This window comes from Epargyreus clarus, unplaced genomic scaffold (genome assembly GCF_041222505.1).
Source record: "Epargyreus clarus isolate Ecla_fem2 unplaced genomic scaffold, WU_Ecla_fem_2.2 ptg000005l, whole genome shotgun sequence".
Lineage (NCBI taxonomy): Eukaryota > Metazoa > Arthropoda > Insecta > Lepidoptera > Hesperiidae > Epargyreus > Epargyreus clarus.
The window spans coordinates 3,509,845-3,533,521 of NW_027332213.1; the positions used below are offsets into that span (position 1 = coordinate 3,509,845).

Sequence of the window (23,677 nt, forward strand, 5' to 3'; positions counted from 1 at the left end):
TTCCGAGGCATTCCAGCTTAGACCTCTGGGGTAGCGGCGCTATCTGGGGTTGATTACAAATGTCCATGGGCGGCAGTAGCCACTTACTATAAGGTGAACTGCATGCTCGACTACTACTTCCATAATTAAAAAAGAATTAAAAAACCTCATTATGTTAAAATCCGTCAATTCGTTTGGGCCACTTTGGGCCGCAGGTGTCACTGAATGATATGCATAGGTACATACGTTAAAAAACATGGCTCTTCCCGAGTAAATACAATAAGCGAACTACTAGCCAGACCTCTACAAATGGAATAATAGAGCAATGAATATATAATTGGTTTTTATATAACACAGTAAATGGATCTTGGCAGTCTAGTTCATTGATTGATTGCGAATCAAATGACTACACACTCTTATCTAGACTAGTTCTGTGCGTATTTCATCAATCTCCGATTTCTTTCCTAAATTAATTACTAATCGGGTTTCGTCAAGTCATTTCCAAGACAGTCAGAGGTCATTGTATATAAGAATTTCTCTAGAAATGCCATTACTTTTTTTAGTACATTTTTTTAGTCTAGTTGTACTGCCTTTAATTTTACTGCACATCCCTATGGTTGACTGGGAGAAAATACTATTTAGCATTAAGTCCGTCTTTTGCACCACATTGTTTTTAACATGGTCAATAAAGAGTAAATAAATAAATAAATACTTTATTTTATGTAATACAACAGTAGATATGCGGTTTTCGCAACAGATCGGAAAAGTATATTTTTATGGTAGACAGTCACTGTTACATATATTTTTTTTGTAATGAAATAGAAATAGGAAATGTAGTATATCTCACGGTAAATGTTCACTGCCATTCATATGCATTTGTAATCAATTCAAATATTATACCCGAGTTACTTCTTGAAGTTAATCTGCTCATATATGCTTTGAAAACCTAAGAACTAAGTTGGAACACTTCCACTAAGTATAGTTGACTTACCACTCTTATTTACTTAGTCCTTATGCACAATTAGACATCAAAATGATCAATTTTGCGCGTCTAGGTGTTTGTATTTTATTAGTATGCATTTATAGCAGTCATGAGATGACAAATTCAGAGTGAGAATATTAAGTAACCGTAGAATAAATATGAGAGTTACTCTGGCAGTTGAACTACGTACGTACGATAAATTAATGACATTCTTCCTGAATATAAAAATGTTCACCCTGAACTGTATTAAAATTAAGTGGATTCTCTTATCTCCATTCACTTACATCCAGGTCGCACTAAATCCAAGTCATTCTTCGCAAATAAAAAGACTACAACAATACAATAACACGGCATTGTTGAAAACACTCATTTTGTTAAGCTTGACACAAACAGGGGACCACCGAGTCTCTAACTCGTAAATAGTGTAAACGTGGGTTTGTTCTCAAATGTACATAAAATGGACCTTATTGCGTAGTAATACGGGTGTAACAAATACTAGGTTACGGTTACGCGAAACGCGAGGGCCAGTTGACCTTAGTTTCTTACGTAACCACGGACCTAGATGTTACGTTCGCTTTCGTACTATGGCGTCTACTTATGTTTACTGATTCATAGAACACAATCAAAATATGTTTGTGACTCGCGGCGAAGCGTAAATATTATACGTTGAATTAATAATATTATTATTATATTACAGAAATATGCGTAACGTAGTTTATATTGAATTGTGTTGTCATATTAACTACTTCTATAAGGTTTTTTTATTCACTATTTTGATATTGAAAGGGTCTGTTAAGGAAGATAAACTTTTCCGAGACATTCTAGCTCAGTGCTCACGCGTGGCAACGCATTTGTTTCTGATCTCAGGTAAAAATCTAATCTTATCTGGGGTTGATAACAGGTGTCCATGTCTGGCAGTAACCACTTACCGTCAGGTGGACCGCATGCTCGTCTGCTACTCCTGTATTATAAAAACACATTTGAGTACATTTAATTATGTTTATTCTGTCTATCTTTTAGTTTCAGCTAAATTTGCAATCATATCATACTGTTCCAATGTGGTTTGTTAAAGGAAGCAACGGGTAAATATCTGACCATTAAATCCATGTCGGATACTTTCAAATCACCCTTAAGACCTCCGTTAAGATTTAGCGACTACTGTCAAATGGTAATCGGGACGGCTTTATATGCCAACTAAAGCCCGGAAGCGCGTATGAATTTTAGTCACAGCCTTCATCCATGATTTTGGAAATAGATATGACGATTTGATGAGGGTTGAGTCGAAGAATTAAAGTGGGCTGCTATGGTGTATTATGTATATGCTGAAACATAATATATTATGTGCGTGGTTTGTGTTGCATGGTATTTGTGGTCAGTTTACATGATTGGTTGTTAATTTTTTATAATATTGAAATAGCAAAAGAGCATGCAGTGCGCCTGATGGTAAGTGGTTTCTGCCGCCCATGGACATTTGTAACCTAACCCAGATAAGATAATAGTCCTACGTCAGGTCGGTCACAGATGCGTCTCTACCCCTATGATTAAGTTGAATGCATCAGACAAGTATATCTCCCTTACCACACTCTTCAAATCAGAACACAGCGGCGCTGAACACTGCTGCTTTAGGCAGAAGAAAGGTGTAGTGGTGGTGTCTCCGGAATCCAACGACAAAGGGTTCTTAAGGGACCACGGGACAACGACAAAGGGACCACCTTAAAAAGGTCATTATGGGTATATAACAATCTATTGGGTAGATCTAAGAATCACGACTAAAATAATTTAGAATGTATTATTAATTTCATCTGGCATAAAATTCACTACGCTACAAACGTCTCTACTCCTACAACTTCAGCATTATTCATCACGGTAACTTTAATATTATTTATATAACTTTGATAAATAGTATCAAAGTTACTTTGTACATCAAAGTCTACTTTGATAACGTAAACCGTCCTGATTTCGAACTTTCCGATAGCGTGATGAATCAAATGTAACGTTTGTTTGTATATCTGTTATGTAATCGTTGATGTGTGATGAAATGTTTCGCGTGTCGAAATAGCTGTTAGCTTACATATTAAATCAATATTATACGTATAACTCGAAGGAGTTGTAAATGGGACTTTATTTAAATTAACGACTGACTACTATATAATGCTGAGTTTATGACTTTATTTATTAACTCATGTTTCAATGTTTTATAAATATACATTGCATTATTCATAAAAAAACATATTTACAATACATATAATTAAAAGATTAAAACTATATTTATGTACATATATAAAAAAGGGGGGAATAAAAACAAAAATAATTATAAATAAAACAAACCATCTATATTGGCCGTGTGAGGCATGGTTCCCAAAATGCTGGCGGCGTTCTCTTGCTGCACGGCAAGGCTCAGTCTTTGGGCGAAGTAGCCGCCAGCTCTCTTCCAGTCTGGTCGACGTTCTGAGTTTACATTACTTTTTAAATAAAAAATATTTTTCGGTTTCTATAATTACTTATCCCTACTATTCAATTTAGAATTAAATGCAAGCAAGTAATTTTTCCTATCTTTGTCTTAATTTAGTACATACGAGAACATTGCTCACTTTACACAAAGTGTCGCAACGTCTATGTACTTTTCGAAATTTTCAAACATTTTTTGATCGAATGCGAAAACAAAAGAATCCGTTGCTTCATCAACTCACGAGCGTGAAAAGCAAAAAATAAAGAATAGGACATCGAAGGCTGGATGATTGAAATGAAATGTATGCCGACCATGGATTTAAATTGAACATACGCCCAAGAAAAAGTTATAACTAGATAATTATTACAAAAAACGCAAAAACTGACTGCTTAAAATATCACCTATGTCACTTTCACCTCGTCCCTTAAAATCCGTCAAGTCATTTACGGTGCAAGGAGTACAAAATAATAAGAAAAATATAGGGTCGAAAAACATTATACTCACCAGGTAAAATTGTGTACCTTAGATATCGTGAGACAGAAATTAAGACCCGTATTGTCTGTTTTGTACTTATTTAAATCACATTATTGCTGTTTCCTCCTCGTCTCTTTAGAGTAGAAAACACTATAAAATTTTCTAGACCTATATCTTAGTAATTAGATAAAATTTCAGTGATATCTTTAAATGTTTTGAGAAAATGTTTGAAAGAATTTTAATATGAGGCAGAGTGTACATTTTTAGATCCGTGGTCCCAACTGTAAAACAGAACTTCAGAACAAAGGATTATCTGCCTAACAAGACCTGTCTGGACCATCTATGGAAGGCTTTCAATCTTTTCAGGGGAGTTACTAACATTTCGTTTTAGAACAATACTCTTTAATGGAAGGGAGACGGTGCTCAAATTTGAGTTGATACAGTTTTAGGACTCACATGCTATTGGTTCTTTATAAAATACTAGTTTTTGAAACCGATTTTTTAGATTCTCCCAGGTAAGCCTCTAAACTTAACTTAAATAAATTGTAGTTTTATAAAATAGAGCATCATCTAAATTAAAGTTTAGGTTTAACTTTTCTCATCTTTGAAGGCTAATTGTTAAGAACAATTAGTCAGAATTAATAATGTTGACAAAGCTGTAGAAGTGAAAATAAGTGATATAGTAAACAAAAGTACTATGTGGTCAAGGAATATAATTTATTATTTTAATTAAGCCGTTATAAGGACATAATTATTCCATTTCCCTGACACAAAATAATTAAGCCGAGCAAACATGAAATTATAGGTTAAAAGCTTTGAATTAATTAATTAATATAAGTAAAAGATAATCTGACCTTTATACAGATCCTGTCGATTCTCTTTGATTCAAATGAGCGTTTAAACATAATGAACGTCAAAGGGAACCTGCGATGACTTTCAATACAGGGAATTTTGTTTGTGAATAAATTCCGATATAGATTTCAGTTGAAAGCGATGAGAGCAGTGACGCGTATCACATTTAGATGATTAAATGACGTTGATACGTTTCACTTTGATTTATAGCTTACAATTTACAAATGTATTTGTAATTTGTAATGTATTGTATATTTGTTAATTGTGAGTTTAAATGTATTTGTAAATTGTAAGGTATAAAATTGGTACCACATCTATTTGTGCCTAATAACAGCAGAGCTAAACGCTACTGTGTTCCGGTTTGGAGGGTAAGCAATAAATACTCATTAGAGACATTCCAAATTAGTCGTCTGGGGAAGCAACGTACCTGTGACCGACTTCAGCTAGGAATTCAGTCTTATTTGGGGTTGATTATAGATGTCCATGGGCGGCAGTTGCTACTTACCATCAGGTGGACTGTGTGCTACTTACAATATTAAAAAATACATTAAATCTATTTGAATTTTAACAGGAGAGGTACAATTTATGAAATTAACTACGCTGCTTGCTTATGTTAAAACTTTAATTATGGCCCTTATGGGGAAGATATTTCAATAAATGAAGCCACCTTGCAACAGCAGTGAAAACCTCATACTGTTTTATGCGTATAGATTAATGATCACTTGCTTTAATGGTATGGTGGGCTATGGTCTAGTCCTTCTCGCCTTGAGAGCTCATGCCAAGCGGTCCCACTGGAGGAATAGGTTGACGGCGAGTAACCCAGTTCATACTATGTATTTTGGACAACATATTGCAAATAACGAGAATTAGGTACTGTGTAGGTACCCTTAGTATAAGTTTTTACAAAAAAATGTGTTTTTGTATTTGTTTACGTATTTGCCCATACATTTCCAATCAGCGCCCCTAGCGGACTATATCAGAACAGATTGGAAATTTATGGGAAATACGTAAACAAATACAAAAACAGTAATTTTTGTAAAAACGTAGAAACTCATACTAAGGGTACTGTTGTTTTATTAGGATCACTATAACAATCAACTTTCTTTAGTTACAAATTCGACAAAAAGACAGACAAGTAGAAACTTGTGTTACATGTAACTATATGTCCATTAACTGAGAAATTGTTCGATAGTTTGCTAAAGGTGCCTTTGGTAGCAAACTTAAAACAATTAGAACGGTACGGGTACATCAAGAGAAGTTTATGCTTCGAGAAATATCAGAACAAACTTCCTCTGTGAAATGGTTCTAGTACTAACGACTACACACGTTAGTGCTTTAGATAAAATTGTGCCTGCATTTCGATGTTCCATATACGAATATGATGTGAAGTGTTCTGTTCCAACTACCAAACGTAAGCATTTATGGTACTGATATACCTATGAGTTTTCGAAAAAACTTTTTCACGATAAAATGAGGCAAATGGTATCTTTCGCTTTCTACACCCACTGCCCCACACTAGGATTTCCTGTATGTTGGGTGCTATGGATACACTAAGAGACAAATACACAAACACAAAGACCCAGAGACAGAAATCTAAATTCATCATTTAGAAATCTGTCTGGCCGGGGTTCGAGCCCGGGACCCTCTGTGCTTCAGACCGATATAGTGACCGCTCCGCCACGCGGGTTGTCATCTTACTGATCTTAGAGCGGTATTTCTGCCACACCTTTTCTGACCAATAGTTCAATTCTTCTGTAATTTTGTTTGAGGGATATGGTGAGACATTTTCAGTTTTTCTAAACTTTTCATCTTAGCCATTAGGTGTAGCAACGCAAATGTGTTTCATTTGGGATAGAAGGTATTGTAGTTCTTTCGTTTATTTTTTTAGTTTGTTACGTACATGCAGATTGCGTGTTGTAAAGATGGAACAGCAATCTTATCCTATTCAGTTAGAACATCTACCTCAGAAATAATTTCAACGTTAAGTGCACAAGCGTGGAATTCTGTAGAGGTCTGTCATCTCAAATTTGGTCTAAATTTAAAAGGAAATCAAACTGCACATACCACGTGAGCACAGACCAGAGATTACTACTTAACTCAATTCTGTATGCAGTAAGCAGCTGTGCTCAGGAGGCGGCAAGATTTAAAATATTTCCTCGGATGTGCCATGAATTTTTTAGAAGAAGCCACCGAGAGTGGCCGTTTCAGCGTTGCTTTATTTTTATTGTAACAAGCTTTCCAGTTACATTACCATTCTGTTTTTTTTTCTCTGAGAAAATATTTGCCTTTTGGCTCGCGATTTTGGCGGTGGGAGGAAATGTGTGAAAATACACATGCTGATAACATTTATTTTAATGAAATGTTACTATTTTTATAATTATTTAGTAATGTGTACATTTGAGTGTAATCATGTTTAAGATGATAACTATTATTTAATGGCAACAAACATTATCCTTCACAAATTAGACCTTTATTAATAATTAATGGAATTATGTATCGTTCAAAGATGCGAGTAAAGTAAACCAAGTTTCACATATTCGTTGAGATGGGCAACACTTAAATCATTATCCGCAGTCATCCTAAGCAGAAACCCGCACCCAGCAGTGGGGCAATTATTGATGATAATTATAGAAAGATTATTAATTGTTTATTTTTGAAATGAGTAAACGTATTTTTAATTTAAAACAGACAAAGGGGATGCAATCAATTATACACAAAAGAAAGTATTGCAGTCAGCAGAGTAATTAATTAAACGAGCCACTCAAACTTTTAACAATTAAAGTTATTACACTTATTATTTACAGCGATGTTATTTTTTCCAGTTTCATTAGGAGATGGTTTCTATCTTTGTTCCCAGTAATATCCACGTTTTCGTCTTATTTCACTTTTCGCGATCCTTGCTTAAGGCAGGATTATGTCGGAGCTTTTTGGCAGATTGCAAGGATTTCACTGCTATAAATTTAGATTTCTCCTTTGATTTGTATTTCAAAAGTCAGAAGCTTATATATTCAAAATATAATGTTTTATATTTATGTGACACTTAGAAATAAAATATTATATTAAGGAGGCAGGAATAGCGACGCGTGTTGCAATGAACTCATCAACTCAGAAAGGACTACGATCATATCTAGGTTTGATTACCAATCATGGCTGGCAGTAGCCATACCATCTTACCATTATGTACACTATATTCTGGTTTCGTCTTCAACCCATTATTGTCTCACTGCTGGACATGGGTCTCCTCTCAGTATGACAAGGATTAGTCCACCGCGCTGGCCAAGTGCGTGTTGGTATACATCACATACCTTTGAGATTTTTTTTAATAAATTCTCTTAGATATGCAGGTTTTCTCACGATGTTTTCCTTCACGGTTTTAAGCATGTGATAATCAATTTGTAATACGCACATAACTTAGGAAAAACTTTTGAACGTCGGATCCCTCGTTTGAGAGGCCGAGTTTCTTAACCATTAGGATAGCCTAATGGTTAAGAAACTCGGCCAATTTGCATTCTAGTTTGCTGCTTCCATATTACTAGAAAATTGTCACATAAACTTACAAACATTAATTTTATGTCGTGCCACAACAAGTTGTAAACTACCTTCTCTTTAGCTACAAGTATTCAATGATGGTAATTAACACCCAAATTACAGCAATTATGTAATGACAGTTAAGCACGCAGTCACGGAATACAAGAATTAACAACAGTATAAAAGTAGTTGATTCTAGTATGCCAGAATATTCTTTTTAACTTTATGGGCATGCTTTTAATATTTTTCATAGATTAGTAAAGATTACTCACTCCTAACAAGAAAATGTCACCAGTTGAAATTGTCACTGTCATCTATTTTCGTGTTTGAAAAATATGAAAAAAAAATGTAGCTTTTAGATTATTTACGAATGAAACAATATTTCTCGCACTTTTTCTTCGATTTCGTGTTTTTGCACCACATAACCGCACATGTCGGCATTGGTCTGCGTAAATAACGCCATGACAGCATTAAATGGCTTACAGAATTGTCAGCCGTTTGATTCATTTAATGTCTATACTTGTAGTCGTCGCTATGTAGATGTCTATACTTATCTATGATATGTTTCATAAAAATTTTGGCAAGGGCTTAAAACGTACGTCAAAGGGCTGTTGAGTTTTAAATTCAGGTGCAAAATCGATAGTAAATATGTTTTCTAATTGTGGATATGAGTATATTTATAGCATGTTAGAGGTAGAGACATGGTGAGAAATTATTTAAAGGAAAAAAGGGTATTTAAACAGATTAGTAAACAATCAACTTAACCCTGAGAGGAGAGCCACACCAAGCAGTGGGACATTAACCAATTCTTGTTGTTCAAGTTTTGACCAGTTACCCGTATAGTTGACAACCAATATCCGATTCGGTAGTAGTATATTAAATATTGTAACTGACAATATGTAAGTACCTCCGCCTACACAAAATAAAAATATCATTCTTTAAAATAACTGTGAAATATCAGAAACGTGTCTCAGATTTCTACAATTCTCCAGATTGAGAGACCAAAATCGAATTGTGTGAGCATCGTAAAAATGGAATCATATTGCTAATCTCGTTACAGCTGAGAAACAATAAACTGAATACTACCTTATTTATAACCAGTGGAATGGATTCGGGGTTTAGGTTGTCGTATTGGGACCTATAAATCGCTCTAGTTTGACTTGTTGCCAATCGTACGGACCTGACGCAGTGCAACTGGTTTAGAATACTATACTATAGTCTGATTCATAATTAGGTGTCCAAAATGTAAACAAAGAAATGTCATTGTCAAAATACGATTACAGGTAATGTAAACCCAAACAAAATAACAAGAAATAAAAACTTTAACAAACTCAACAAAAAACTTAAACGAAACTTAAAAATGGCGGCATAAAAAATGTTTTGGATCCCGATTGTATTACCATTATCAAATTTTAATTTTCTACCATAAAACTTGTTTTTATTATTATTAGGTTATGGGACGAAATTGAGGTAATATAAATATTGAAAAATGTGAATTGAACTAAATGTATTTCGATTATTATTTTATTATCGTTTTATTACCTTAATATCGTCAAAAATAAGAAACTACCATTTGAAACGTATTTTCTTGATAGGTCAACACCGTTGTTTACATTTTGGACACCTAATTATGAATCGGACTATAGTTACTCTAAAAGTAGACTAGTCTATTGGGATTTGTTGGGAATATTCAATAGCAATGACCTTTCTAGTTGAACATGCGAGATGAGGCAGATTATGAGAAATATTTTTTTTTTATAATATAGGAGTAGCAGACGAGTATGTACTGTACCTAATGGTAAGCAATTAGTGGACATGGACAAGCATATGTGGACCCATGGACATCCGTAATGAGCCCCAAATTAAATATTCCTAACTGAGGTCAATCATGGATGCGCCACTACACCAGAGGACTAAGCTGGAACGCCTGGGAAAAGTATGTTTCCCTTACCACATAACTGCTGTTATGAAGCAGAAATAGATGTGGCGGTGGTGCTGCCGGAATCAAACCTCAAAAGCTTCTACCACCTTCAAATTGTCAATTTGCCCTAACTTTTGAAGAATTCATCAATGTAGATGAAAGAGTAAAAAGTTGAAGGGTTAAACATAAACATCATGGTCTTAAACGTGTTAGTCAAGAGGCGAGCTGAATAAGCTGTGCCATTGAATTAACTAAAAAGAAAATAGACTAGAAACCTTAATTGAGTTCGGCCTTAGTTATCTTCAGAACTGATTGGAAACAGAGTTAAATAAAAGAGTGTTATCACAGGTCATTGACAAAAAAATTGAAATGTCCATCTTAAGACTCTTCGATCAAGAACGTACCATAACTTGCCGCTATAAAACAGAGATGAGCTCCGCAGTCCACAGTCAATCCACGTAGAACTACTTACAGTGTTAACAAAGGTACAGTTTAGGAATCACAGACTAAACGTTGAGCCCAGTTGACTCCAGAACATGAATAACAAGTGAGCCTAATGACGAGAGCTAAGCGTTAAAGCGTCCGGAGCTAGCCTCAAACAGGAAGCAACACCTCTGGAGCCAATTACCATGCTTTGCCAGCTAGTCTCCAACGAGAATAAGCTGTTATAAACGTCTTGGTGCTGAATCTTAAGTGAGCTGAGAGTCAAAGCTGTATTTTTGCTTATTTTCTGCAATTTAAACGTAAGAATTAGACATTTTTAAGAAAAAAGAAATCTTTACTGGTATTGTTCTATGGAAATTTAGTTAAACCTTTTTAAAAAGTTTCTAGCAGTATTCAATATCAAATACTATATTATTTAAAATATAACACATGAAAACAACTAATTAAGTGAAAGACTGCTATCAAACAGTCTTGTCAATGAATAGCTTAGGTCTAAAGATAGATACCTATATACAAATTTCATTCATTTCATTTAATTTCAAGCAGTGATAGCCTGGAGGTTAAGAAACGCGGCCTCTTGATCGGGAGGTCCGAGGTTCAAATCCCCGGCACGTACATCTGATTTTTCAAAGGTATGTGCGTATTAGAAGTTAATTATCACTTGCGTAAACGATGAATGAAAACATCGTGAGGAAACCTACATACCTGAGAATTATTAAAAAGAAAAGTTTTCAAAGGTATGTGAAGTCTACCAATTCGCACTAGGCCGAATCCTTCTCTTTCTGAGAGGAGATCCGTGCTCAGCAGTGGGGCAGTAAAGGGTTGATGATGATACAAATTTCATAAGAAACCAGAAATTACTAAGGGCTATGTTTAACGTCTCATATTCCTACTAAGCATAATATTTTAAAACAACAGACGAACAAAACATACCAATTTTCAATGCTATGATAACACAGAATAAGTACATGTTTACTCGTAAATATCTATCGACCACACGGAGTATTAAAATTTTTAAAACTTGTCCTAAAGAACCTTTTAATTGCATACATTTTAATTATTATATCCGACCATTTACTACTTTTACACCTATTACATTGAGTCATTTAATACGCTGAGTCACCGTTCGACCTCAGTAGATTTGTGGTCGAGTCTCCTGCGGTTGCAATTGATAAACGTACTCGTACGTGGTTGCTCGTATGTGCGGTGATTACTAATACCTGTAATATTTCATATGGATGTGTATACTTAAGACGTTTAGTAAGTGCAAGTGCAAGTGGTTCCACTCAGGTGCTGTTTGTTTTATAAAGCAGTGTCAAGCGCTTTTTTATAATATAGGAGTAGCAGACGAGCATGCAGTTCACCTAAGTTACTATTGCCGTCCATGGTCGTCTATAATAGTTAAATATACTAGTTAAAAGGGTGTGGCTGTCTCTTAAATTATCTCTATACGTACTAGTGAGACATTCCAACTTAGTCATAGTAATAACGCATATATGACCAAACTTATGTAGGATTGATTAAAAATATTCATGGGCGATAGGAGCTACTTTCAATCTGGTGGACTGGATACTCGTTTGATATTTTAATTTCATATAAAGGCTATTGCAACGCGAGTAGAACATGTTAGAACTTCTAACATGATTGCGGTCAAATTCTTGCGTACGTGGTCCTATTTGGTTTTGCGTACTAATTAGGTATGTTGCATATTTGTGGCTAAGTCCATAATTTCAGATGAAAACTAGTTTTACTTGTTCGTTGCAGATGAATAAATACAAGACAAAACTAAAAACAAGGCGGTATCACTATAGTACACTATATGCAATTCTATACTAAAGATGAAGATGATGAATGATGAAAGGAAGAAGTTATGTGCGTATAAACATTTATATTTACTAGCTTTAGCAGTGAAACATTGTAAAGAAACCTCGAAGCAATTCTTTAAAAAATAGTGTTCAGGTTAAAAATGCGCGAAGTCCACCAATATGCACTTGTCCAGCGCGGTATACTTTGACCCACCCTTCTCAATGTGAGAGGAGAACGGTGCCTTACAGTGTGAAAATAATGAGTTGGAGACAAATTATACTTACGATAACATGTTTTATACTATATAGATTATTCAGAACAATAGTTCCTAGATATAATTGTTCCTTTCTGAAGTCTTTCATAGATTCCTGAGCTCTTTAAATTCATCGCGTTGGCATCGTAAATTGTACGTAGGTATTGTATAAAACCATTTATTTTTCAGCAAGCATATCAAACTGAAAACTGATACAGTATTGATTCGCGGTTTCACTGTAACCGCTTGTGAAACTGAATCTTAATGGTTGTAAAGCATAAAGTTACATATACTATTGTGTACTATTGGTTGTTTCTGTAACCTATAGGGTTATTACTGATATAAGCGCTATGATCATCGAATTCGTGTAACTAATAGAGTAGGTTTTATAAATAAGTAGTAAACATTTCATATGAATCTGTAAACAAAGGGTGACAGTTGAGACATTCACATCAAATTTGAATTTCCTAAATAACACATTAGGAAAAAAATAATTACATATACCTACCTCTATTAGAATTTTTTTCTTTACTTTTAGTTTTATACTTTTATGTATGCCTGATAAAACGCCAATGGACATCCCTAATTAACCTCTGGTGTGATTGAAATACTACTTAGGTAATGTTAGTGCGTGGCTTTGCAAATTAAGTTGATTAGTAAACCCTACAAACCTGAATATATGAGCATTACATACTACCATAATGAAACAGAACAGAAATAGGTGTAGTAGAAGAGCCTCTGTGACTAAAACAGGATTCTATAAAGTACAAACATTCCTTACCTTTTATTATAATATCAAACATCTTTCCTTATTTCAAGCTTTCTTTTCCTCTAAACTTTTGTGCATCAAATAAAAATAAACCCACCAATTTCTTCACACTATCGTAACAGTCAAAAGCTGTAAAAAAGTCAACTATCCAATCAATTCTAAAGACTTCCTCATTTCCCCATCGCTCCGTATCTAGACTTCAACGTTAATCAACTAACACGTAGTTAATTACTCTCAATCGGAAGAGCGTGGGCGAAGTGGAGCAGGTGACGAGTTAACCCAGGAGCACAGCTGGTGGAACCTACAACCGATTGTACACCCTGTTGTGGAACAATAAAAGGAACGACAGGGTCGAGAATAGCGTGAACACACGACCAAACTGCAGTAATATACTATATTAAACATTATTATTAATTGCAGTGATGTGACTGTCGGGGCTTAGAACAAAGGGATGTTTAGTGAGATTATACATTTGATATACAGTATTCATATATGTATACAAGTTAAGAACAAACAAGTAGTATGTATAGTGAAGAACAATTTAATATAAATAAATATAGTTCAAAAAACTAAAAAACACGCTTTTATGATAAAATTAACTAAAAAGTAGAAAATCTAAATGAATCTAGGAATCAATTAAGGAACAGTAAATAGTATAATTGTGAAATAAATCTACAAAGTTTGAACGAAATCTGGCCGTTTAAAGTGGGTCAAAATCGCGCCCAAAGAAGTCGGTTACAAACATACAAACAAACATACAAACATACAGGTGAAGCTAATAAAAAGCGTGTAATAAGTTATATTGCATTGTTTTTTATATTTTGTGTAGGTGAAGGCAAATACTTGTTAGGTAAGTAAGTATAATGTTCTTTAATGAGTATCAACTGATTCAAATTTCATACCTACTCTAGATATATTCGGGGTGAACAATATTCTGATACTTTTGAAGTTATTTTAGATGTGTTTTATATTACCCCGTAAAAGACATGGCAAACCTTTCAAAAACAAGTTTATAGGTTTTCGCAATTCATTTTTGGTACCGTTAAAACCTATGAAAGTTTCAATTAATTCAATGTTCCACTTAGAGTTTCACTCATACCTTATTTTTATTTATACTCAGTGTCTTTCATATTTGTTCGAACTAATATTTTTTTAACTATGTTTATGACGAATTACAATTGATTCGCTGAGCGCGGTCATGGTAACGGTCATTAAATGATTGACTGCAGGGTAATTAATGATTAAATATGTAAATGATTTTTATATAGTTAGTTCATTTCTAAACATACTAATCCCCGCACTGCATATTTAGTAATAATAAATATTTTTTTACTGACTATTAAATGATAGCAAATGTAAGTAATCATGAGTAGTAACTTATATACAATCCTAGGTAGAGCTTTTGTTCCATTTATAGGCAGTTATAGAGACAAATGGTATACCATTATAGAAAGACGAAGACCCTACAATTTCATGTGTTTTTGAAATAGGATGATACCTACCTATGATGATTCAAATGAATTAAGTTGTACTCAGAAATCGTACTCATAAGTTACGGAAGCGATACTTACGAGTATGTTCGTACATATTAAACAGCTGTGCCAACTAAACTTTCACCTGTTTCGTCCTAACATACCATGTAGAGTAGCGTTAAGATCGAGAGTTTTAGAAGGCGTTGCAACTTAAGTTTTCAAGGACAGCAACTACTAAGACTCCTTTATACTAGTATTGATTATCCCATGAACGACCACTTAAGAGTAGATCAGACCCCATAACATATCATAAATAGAATACTTAAATTCCAGATGAGCTTAAAACCCACTTTTCGTCTCCAAAACTCCGGAGATGGCGACTAAATCCACAAAAGGTGTACTCAAATAAAACAAGTTTTTTGCGTCTTAGGCCTCTAACACTTTCGATTGCTCGCAGGTACATATTTTGGGTCAACAAATATTTAAGAGTTACTATTGTATCTCATTTATCAAACGATGATATTTCGAATATATTGCTAGATAAATTATCTTACCTACTTATGTTTATTTATTTGAAAGAAATACGTAACTCATAAATAAAATAAATAAATCGAACGCTTTCCATACCATTATTTAACTTTTTTCTTTAATCTTCTCTATCCCTTCAATTTTTTGTTACATCAGCCCGAATTTTTGTAAAGAAGAAAACACATTCTCTCATAAATCGTTTCTTCGCTATTTTCGACCTCAATAAATTGGGGTCGTCATCTGTATAGTCTACAAACTAGGTTAGAGTACGCTCCACTTAAATATAAGTAGGTTCTATACTTTATAAAAAGTGACTTATCTTCGAGAACAAATGGTAGGACCACGCCCACTCATACCATCGGCTAGGTCGATGTCAACATTAGTTACGCAACGAGACCTCGCGTAAATCTCAATGCACTTATTCGCCCCTCTTATTATCTGTGACATAGACACTAATTTCGCTTGGCAAATTAAAGCCTCTACTATGCAATAAAGACTCTACACCCAAATGTTTAAAGGCTAATTTTGTTAGGCTCTACCATTAGCGTTAATATACGAGTACCATTACAACATCCTTCATTTGTATGAGAAAACGATTTTTATGTTTTGGTTATAGAATCATGTTACGTTGGTTACTTGGCTATAGTTTTGTGTTTGTTTCGAAGTTTTGGCTATTTAAATAAATTATTTAAAAAATATAAGTAGTTATATGTTAATTCGTGGAATCTCTAAGAGAAGAAATGTATGATGACACTTCATAGGGAATTAACAAGTAACATAGCGTGTGTTGTAAGTACACAAGCTTCATCGCATATGTATAAATATTGTTATAGAAGTTTATTTTTATGTATTTGTATGCTTACGGGTTCACATACTAATATTTAGCATAATATAAAAGTCAGTAGTAGTGGATACCTTTATTTATTAGACAAATGACAAACGAAAAAAACAACAATGAAGAAAACAGTGTAAAGACATATCTATATAGTTGCTTTATATGGCAGAGATGGCCTATGGCACACAAAAAAACAACAATGCAGGAAACAGTGTAGAGGTTTATGGTTGCTGCATATGGCAGAGAATTAGGTACGTATGGAACTCAATACTAATGTTCTTAAAGGTCATAATCAATAAGACTTGACCTTAACATTTGCCATGGTGAGGGGAAACATAGCAATGATATAGCAAGAAGCATAGCAAGGGGAAACAGGGGAAATAAGAATCGCGACAAATTATGGCAATTCTACCTTCGGGTTTTTGATTCACTTAAATACCGTATGTAACAAAAGTAATGCAAAATATATTTCGTACTTATCCATTGTAAGGGTAACAATGCCAAATGTCATGGAATTTGTAAGCCTATTTTTCACCATTTCACCATTTTTCACACAAGGACCCTCATTGTCAAGAGTACCTACGTTTTCAAAGTGTGTTTTGTTTTTATTTTATTTTAAAGTGAAAGTATAATGCAGGATACTATTTTTTTTAGTTTGGTAGTCAACGTGGAATACGCAGCCTCTAACTTTCAATTTAGAGTTGCATCATAATAAGTTTTGCATCATTTTAATCTTTTTAATATTATTTTTTGCATAATATTAATAAGACAATGTATCAGATTGTAAGTGATAGACGCATGAATGTGTGTGTGGTATGGGTTGCTGGTGAATTCCGAAAACACTATTATCTTACCTTTTTCTCTGTCGTGTCAGAATTATAATGCTGTTGTTTTCTATTTTGATATTAACAGGAGGGATTCCAACTTAGTCCGTAGGGGTAGCAATCCGGTTGAGTTAGGTAGGTTTTAATCACATGGAAGGCTGACCTTACGCAGGACTAGAATCGCGAGGGACTCCAACTAAGCCCTTAGAGGAAACAAAATGACCATAGGTCGGAATCCTATTTGTGATTAATTTTACATATCTATTACAGTCATCACATAGTCGTCTGCGCTTTTAATTTAACCCTTAACCCTTCAAATGATACGGATTACTCAGTATGACCATTACCCCACGAATACGAACTCACCTGCTATTTCAATTTGATTAAAATTACATTTCGAAAGTAATCCTTTAAACACATGACCCATTACCGCAACTGCACGCTAAGTACTTCAATTTAATTAAAATACATTTTGAACGCTTTAAATGATATGTGTACAGTCTACACTTAATGTCACCCATTTTCATAGGACTACATGTTTATTTGCTACTTTCATTATATTAAAAAAGTACATTTCAAATTTTACCCTGTATCTATTCCTGTTTAATGTGACCCATTATAATAGGACAGCATTGCATGCTTATTTGCTACTTGCATTTCTTAAGGACTGGAATGCTACGTGTTACCGGCGGAAATCTTAATTATTAAAATATTTATCTTCGTTTGCTGCTTGTATTAAAAACACGTTTAAAATCTAGCCCCAACACGATACTCGTATATCTATGCTCAGACCACTGCTATGACCCACTATCATAGCACAGCATGGTCACAATTTAAAGCAAAATAATATCTTTTTAAATCTAACCCTTTAAATACATGCATGCACATTGTGATCCATTACCGTATGGCTGCCCGCTGCTTTACTTACTTCCTTTAAAATAACATTTCAAATCTAAGCCTATAAATGATACGTCTGTGCTCAGTGTAACTTATTACTGCAGGACTGCAAGCTGCGTCAATTTAATTAAACATATATTTCAAATACTTTAAATGATACATTTATGCTTCATGTCACTCATTTTTGTAGGACTGCATGCTTATTTGCTAATTCAATTGTAGTAAAATAACATTACAAATCTAACCCCTTAAATGGCACGTCTGTATTCAGTTTAACCCATTATCATAGGACAGCACGGCACGGTTACATTTTAGTGCAAAATAATATAATTTAAAATCTAACCCCTTCAATACATACGTGTTCAGCATGATTCATTGCCGTAGAACTGCACTTTTGTTGCTTTAATTTTATTAAAATAACTTTTCAAATCTAACCCTATAAATTATACGTCTGTGCTCAATGTGACCCATTATCATAGAACAGCACGGCACGGTCATATTTTAGTACAAAATAATAACCTTAAATACATACGTGTTCAGCATGATTCATTGCGGCAGAACTGTTTGCCCGATTTTTGCTTTAATTTCATTAAAATAACATTTCAAATCTAACCCTATAAATGATACGTCTGAGTCAGTGTGACCCATTATCCGGCGGCCGACTGACATCGTTAACAAAGTATTGTGTCGCGGGTGCAGCCTCTGCGCCGCAAAGAATACCAGTTTAGAGATGAAATGGGTTAAAAATATAGACCAAGCAATTATCAAGCCGTTATTGTGTAATGAGGCTGAAACCTAAGGGTATATTATTAGTGGATTGTTATTATTTATTGAGAAATATTTTTTTGTCTCTTTAGGCACGGGGAAGTCTGGATTAAGTTGTAGGCTATGTCGCAGGATAGATAACCAGTAGGGAAGCAAAAGTCTGGAATGAAAATATGTCTGTGTTAAAGTACTGATCGCCCCCTGACCAGGCGGATTGATGACTAGAAGAAGAAAGAGGGCAGGACAGGCTAGTGTATCGCAAAATAGAGGCAGATGTCCAGTGGCAGACTGTCAAAGGCTGGTGGTAAGTAAATAGCTGCTCAATGGGGATTGGTGAAAGAAGGTATCGGTTAGTTGTCAATCCGTTTCGGATATATTAATGACTCCAGTGATAATCTGGCTGAGTTTAGCTTCTGAAGCATGCAACATGAAATTTGTAGAGACGGTTAAAATCTACATAACCTGGGCTATGAGTACTCCACTTCAAGTAGATATTAAAACAAACTTATTACAACGTAAACTAAAACCATAAATCTAATAAATGAACCGAATCGCTGCTCCGAGGAAGTGTACCCAAGACACTAGTCATTACCTCGCTATATTACCAAACTTATTTATTGAACCCAGTAACTTTTGGTTTTTGGGTCACAAAAATCAATATTGTGACATAATTAGTCGTATTAGTATGATTGTCATGACCACCAGCTAATTATAGGACCAAGGTTCAATTCCCAGAGGGTAAACGTGTCTCTGATAATTGATTATAGTCAACACGACTATCCCCTAAGGACTAAGCTGAACACATTAGTACACTGCCTTAATACAACCTTCAGATCAAAACACAGCAGAACAATGAATGCTGTTGTCAGGCAGAATTAGGCTTCTACTTAACACACTACAAACTGTTTATGATATTTACAGGGACCTATGTGAATTCTATCTATCAGCATACCTGTCGTGATCAGGCGATTATTTAAGGCCCTCTCATTCTAATAGAAAATTCAATGTAAACAGTGAGACAAAAATAAGCGAACAATATTTATCATAATAGAAATTAATATATTAATCTTTTTTTTGTATATTCGTACTTAGTCGAGTGCGCATATAATATTGATAATAACGAAGATTTCCTTTCCTCACACCTTCATATCCTATAGCAGTCAGCATATATAGGGTGTAGAGATTATCCGTGTCTCGAGTATACCCTCTTTACCCGGATATATTTTCGAGGTAAAGGCTGTCGGAAGAGCATTATTATTGTACTTTAATATGTAGTATAATATATATGGCGTATGGACATTGAAAGGCTCCGACACCAATCACCAAATATCCTGTATATTTTATAAGTAGTGGAGTAGTAAGGGAGTTCACCAGATAGTAAGTGGTCACTACCGCCCAGACATAATGTAACCCACTTCACATAGAAAAGAGTTTGTTGTCAATTGTCAAGTGAGTCATAGATACGTTGCGTTCCTGAGGAAGGTAGTCGCCTCATATGTAAGTCAGCCGGCACCAACACCCTACCACCGAAACGAAAGGACTGCTTCACGCTTCAAAAAGGTGTGGCGATGGTATGTCCCCGGTAAACCTATATTGGTACTGCCACCTTCGAAATATAAGCCAATCGTGTTACAGATTTAATAGACGGTCGGTTGAGGTTACTAAGCCAAAAAATCACGCTTGTGGTCAGAGAACACAATAATATAACATTAATATACATTCCATTATTACATACATTACATACATATTATTAATATTCTTTTTGTCCTAATACTAAGACCAATTTTAACGTCGTGAAATTTTGAAATGTTTTAGTCCTAAAATATATGCCAAAAATGTGATCATAAAACAATTTTTATGTCCACTTAATAAATGCATAAAGATTACGGTAAACCTATAAAACTATATTTTTATATTAAAAATGTATCCTCTATTCAAATAAATATTATACGATAACGCGTAATCATAAAAACATTATTCCGTAAAAACATCTAGTCATAACCGGAAAAACGAGATATAAAGAATAGGAAAAACAATAATAAATTGGAAATATTTTCCTCAATATTATACAACACCATTGCAACTAATTTATGAACAATAGAGCTTTCAGAAAATTCATTTTTCATTACTTCTCAATTCGCAATAAGTATTTTATTGTATCTCGATAATTAATGAAAAATCAATACTTTATACTAATAAATACTTAATTGAAAACTAAGTAAGGATAAATGTATAGTAAGTAATAAATATAATTGTAGAGATTAGTTTTTTATGTGTATGTAAGATAACAAATGGTTGATGCCCAGTGGTACGAACTTCGGTGTCTCGTTTCAGTGGGCTTGGGTATATATCCAAGGGACGCACCGCTGATTTTTGAAATTATTGAAAATTAATTATCATACGCTTAATATGATCTGTACGATACGTGGAAATTACTTTAATTAAACAAATTACCGAACTGATCGTGCCGAGTTTCACGAAACAACAGACATACGAGTAATACAATATTTTTACTCCAAAAACATTTACAATTCATGGAAAAATACTACGCGAATAAATAACTACGCGAAGATTCACAGAATTTCAATATAATTAAATTACGATTGCACTGGAGTTATATAATGAGATTTATACATTGATTGGTATGCACGTACGTGTAGATGTTTGAAATCCGAATGGCGTAGTTCCACTATCATAATCGGATTGGAGCAACTTAATTTGCATTGTATTCGCAACAAAACTCTCGAACAATATTGACATTGATGGGAGAATACAATAGCGCGTACCGTTCGATATCATGACGGATGAGTGTCTCACGACCTGCAGAATAGGTAACTTTAATGTTTTTGCAGTTTTCTTTCTTTTTGGGCGTTTGAGAAAACGATGAAAGTGATTATTTTAAATACATATTTAATATCGACACTATAAAGTTAGCTAGAAAGTATTAAAAGTTTTGCATATTTTTAAGGTATGATATAGTAGCGATACAATACGAGACGATGATGCGATACGTCGTGTCGTATTGTATAATTTTGTATTTTTTTTGTTTTGTAATAGTTTCACTTACGCATGTACACATTTTACGAGTATGTCAAATAAGTATTACTTCTTAAGTACATGTGAACATGTACACACATGTGTTTCAAATTCATTTTAGAGTATCCGAAAAGTTTACGGGGTTTCGATACGGTACGGTAAGGTACAGTTGGTTACGGAAATGTTTGGAACAAATACTTGTTAGTAGAATTCAAACACCTTGGAGAACGTTACAGAGTTGTCTCACGTATGTAGGTTTCCTCACGATGTTTTCCTTGATAGTTAGCTAGCGATAATTCTTTTCTGCTGCTGCTGCGTATATTATTCTGATCATAGGTATGTGATATTAATTAGAATCTGTGTCTTTCAGCTCCCATAATCTGGGATTAATATTCCGTATTATGACGGCTTAATATATATAACATTACACTTAAGTATTAACAAATTATAATTTGATTACTAGAACAGTTGTTATCACATTTATAATAAGTATTAATAATAATGCATTTTATTATTAAATCAAATTATTTTTCAAATCAGTAGTAGGTAATAATTATTTGGTTTTTATTAATATTACCTGATAGTAATAAATATAGCGTGACGAAAATACTCTTCAAAAATTACCAATTTTATTCTCTCAAAGGTATTTAAATCTACTGAATCACACTTGACCAGCATGGTGGACTGTGGGTTGCCAAACAGGCTGAGTAGCAACTTATCATCGACCTTAATTAGATAATTACGAGTAAGTCTGATTAGGTCATTATACATAGATAAATTAATATTCGGCACAAATAATACGTTCTAACATTTATTATAAATAGAAATAATTATACGATTAGACAAAGCTTTTAACAATACAATATGACAACATACAATTCTAGAAATAACATAATATAAAATTAAACAAATCCGCTAGCTTCGATTCAGATATGAAAATGTAGGCATTTTATCGCAGATATAATTAAGGTTTAATGACAAATAATTGCAAACGCAATTACAAATCAAACGACAATAAATCACTTATGACTAAGCACGTCAACCATACAGGTTTAAACTTATGTACTTACATAAAATGAATCATCAATAGAAAAATGTGGAGCCTCACCTTAAATTCGCGAAAAACTGAAAACAAAGGTGGCTATTATGCACTAGCCGCCCCTGAACTTGACGTCATTCGTTACTATGGCAATACTCCCGGGGAAGCTACCCTCGAATCACATTTAAATTAATAAAATAAAAATAAATAAAAACGAATATTCTCCGTTTCGTCCAGCACTGTTAATTGAAGAACAAACACTGTTTTCGTTTTTTGAACGTGAGTTTTCGTTTTATCGTTTCGACGCGAGCGTGGGGTACGCGCGTCTTCGCGGCGCTGCGGTGCTCACTACGTAAATGTCAGCGCGCTAGGCACATGTGCGGGCCGGGGTTAGGGCGGCGGCACAGTGGAGGGGTTTTCCTTGCGACTGGCTCGTGCGACAGAGTAAAGGCAATGTAGACAAGTTGGAGCTAAGTTTTCTTTGTCAAATCTAAAATAAATATAACGAAATTCTCGAACAAAGCATATTTCTTTATGCTTAAGTAGGTGTTTAAAAATAATAAATTAAATGACATTGGTCTGTATACATGGATACTGCGTTTTCAGCAATTATTGTTTAATTAGCAGTTGTTATTAAATTAGCGGTCATTGGAGTGTGGATATTTTCCCCCCTTTTTGTGCTTAGGCCCTAAATGGTAGGTATATGTTTAATTATCTTATATATAAAATTCTCGTGTCACAATGTTAGTTACCGTACTCCTCCGAAACGGCTTTACCGATTTTCATCAAATTTTATATGCATATTTAATAGATCTGAGAATCGG

The 23,677-nt window shown here is 34.2% G+C and overlaps 1 protein-coding gene across 3 annotated transcripts in view; it reads right to left on the minus strand.

Moving 5' to 3' along the window:
* The window catches only part of chp (leucine rich repeat containing G protein-coupled receptor chaoptin), a 74,655-nt gene extending 51,467 nt beyond the window's left edge, over positions 1–23,188 (minus strand). For all 3 annotated transcript variants that reach the window (XM_073093874.1, XM_073093875.1, XM_073093873.1), the window contains exon 1: positions 22,923–23,188. The gene's annotated coding sequence lies outside the window, so the exon portion shown is untranslated. The remainder of the gene's footprint in view (positions 1–22,922) is intronic.
* Positions 23,189–23,677: the final 489 nt, after the last annotated feature.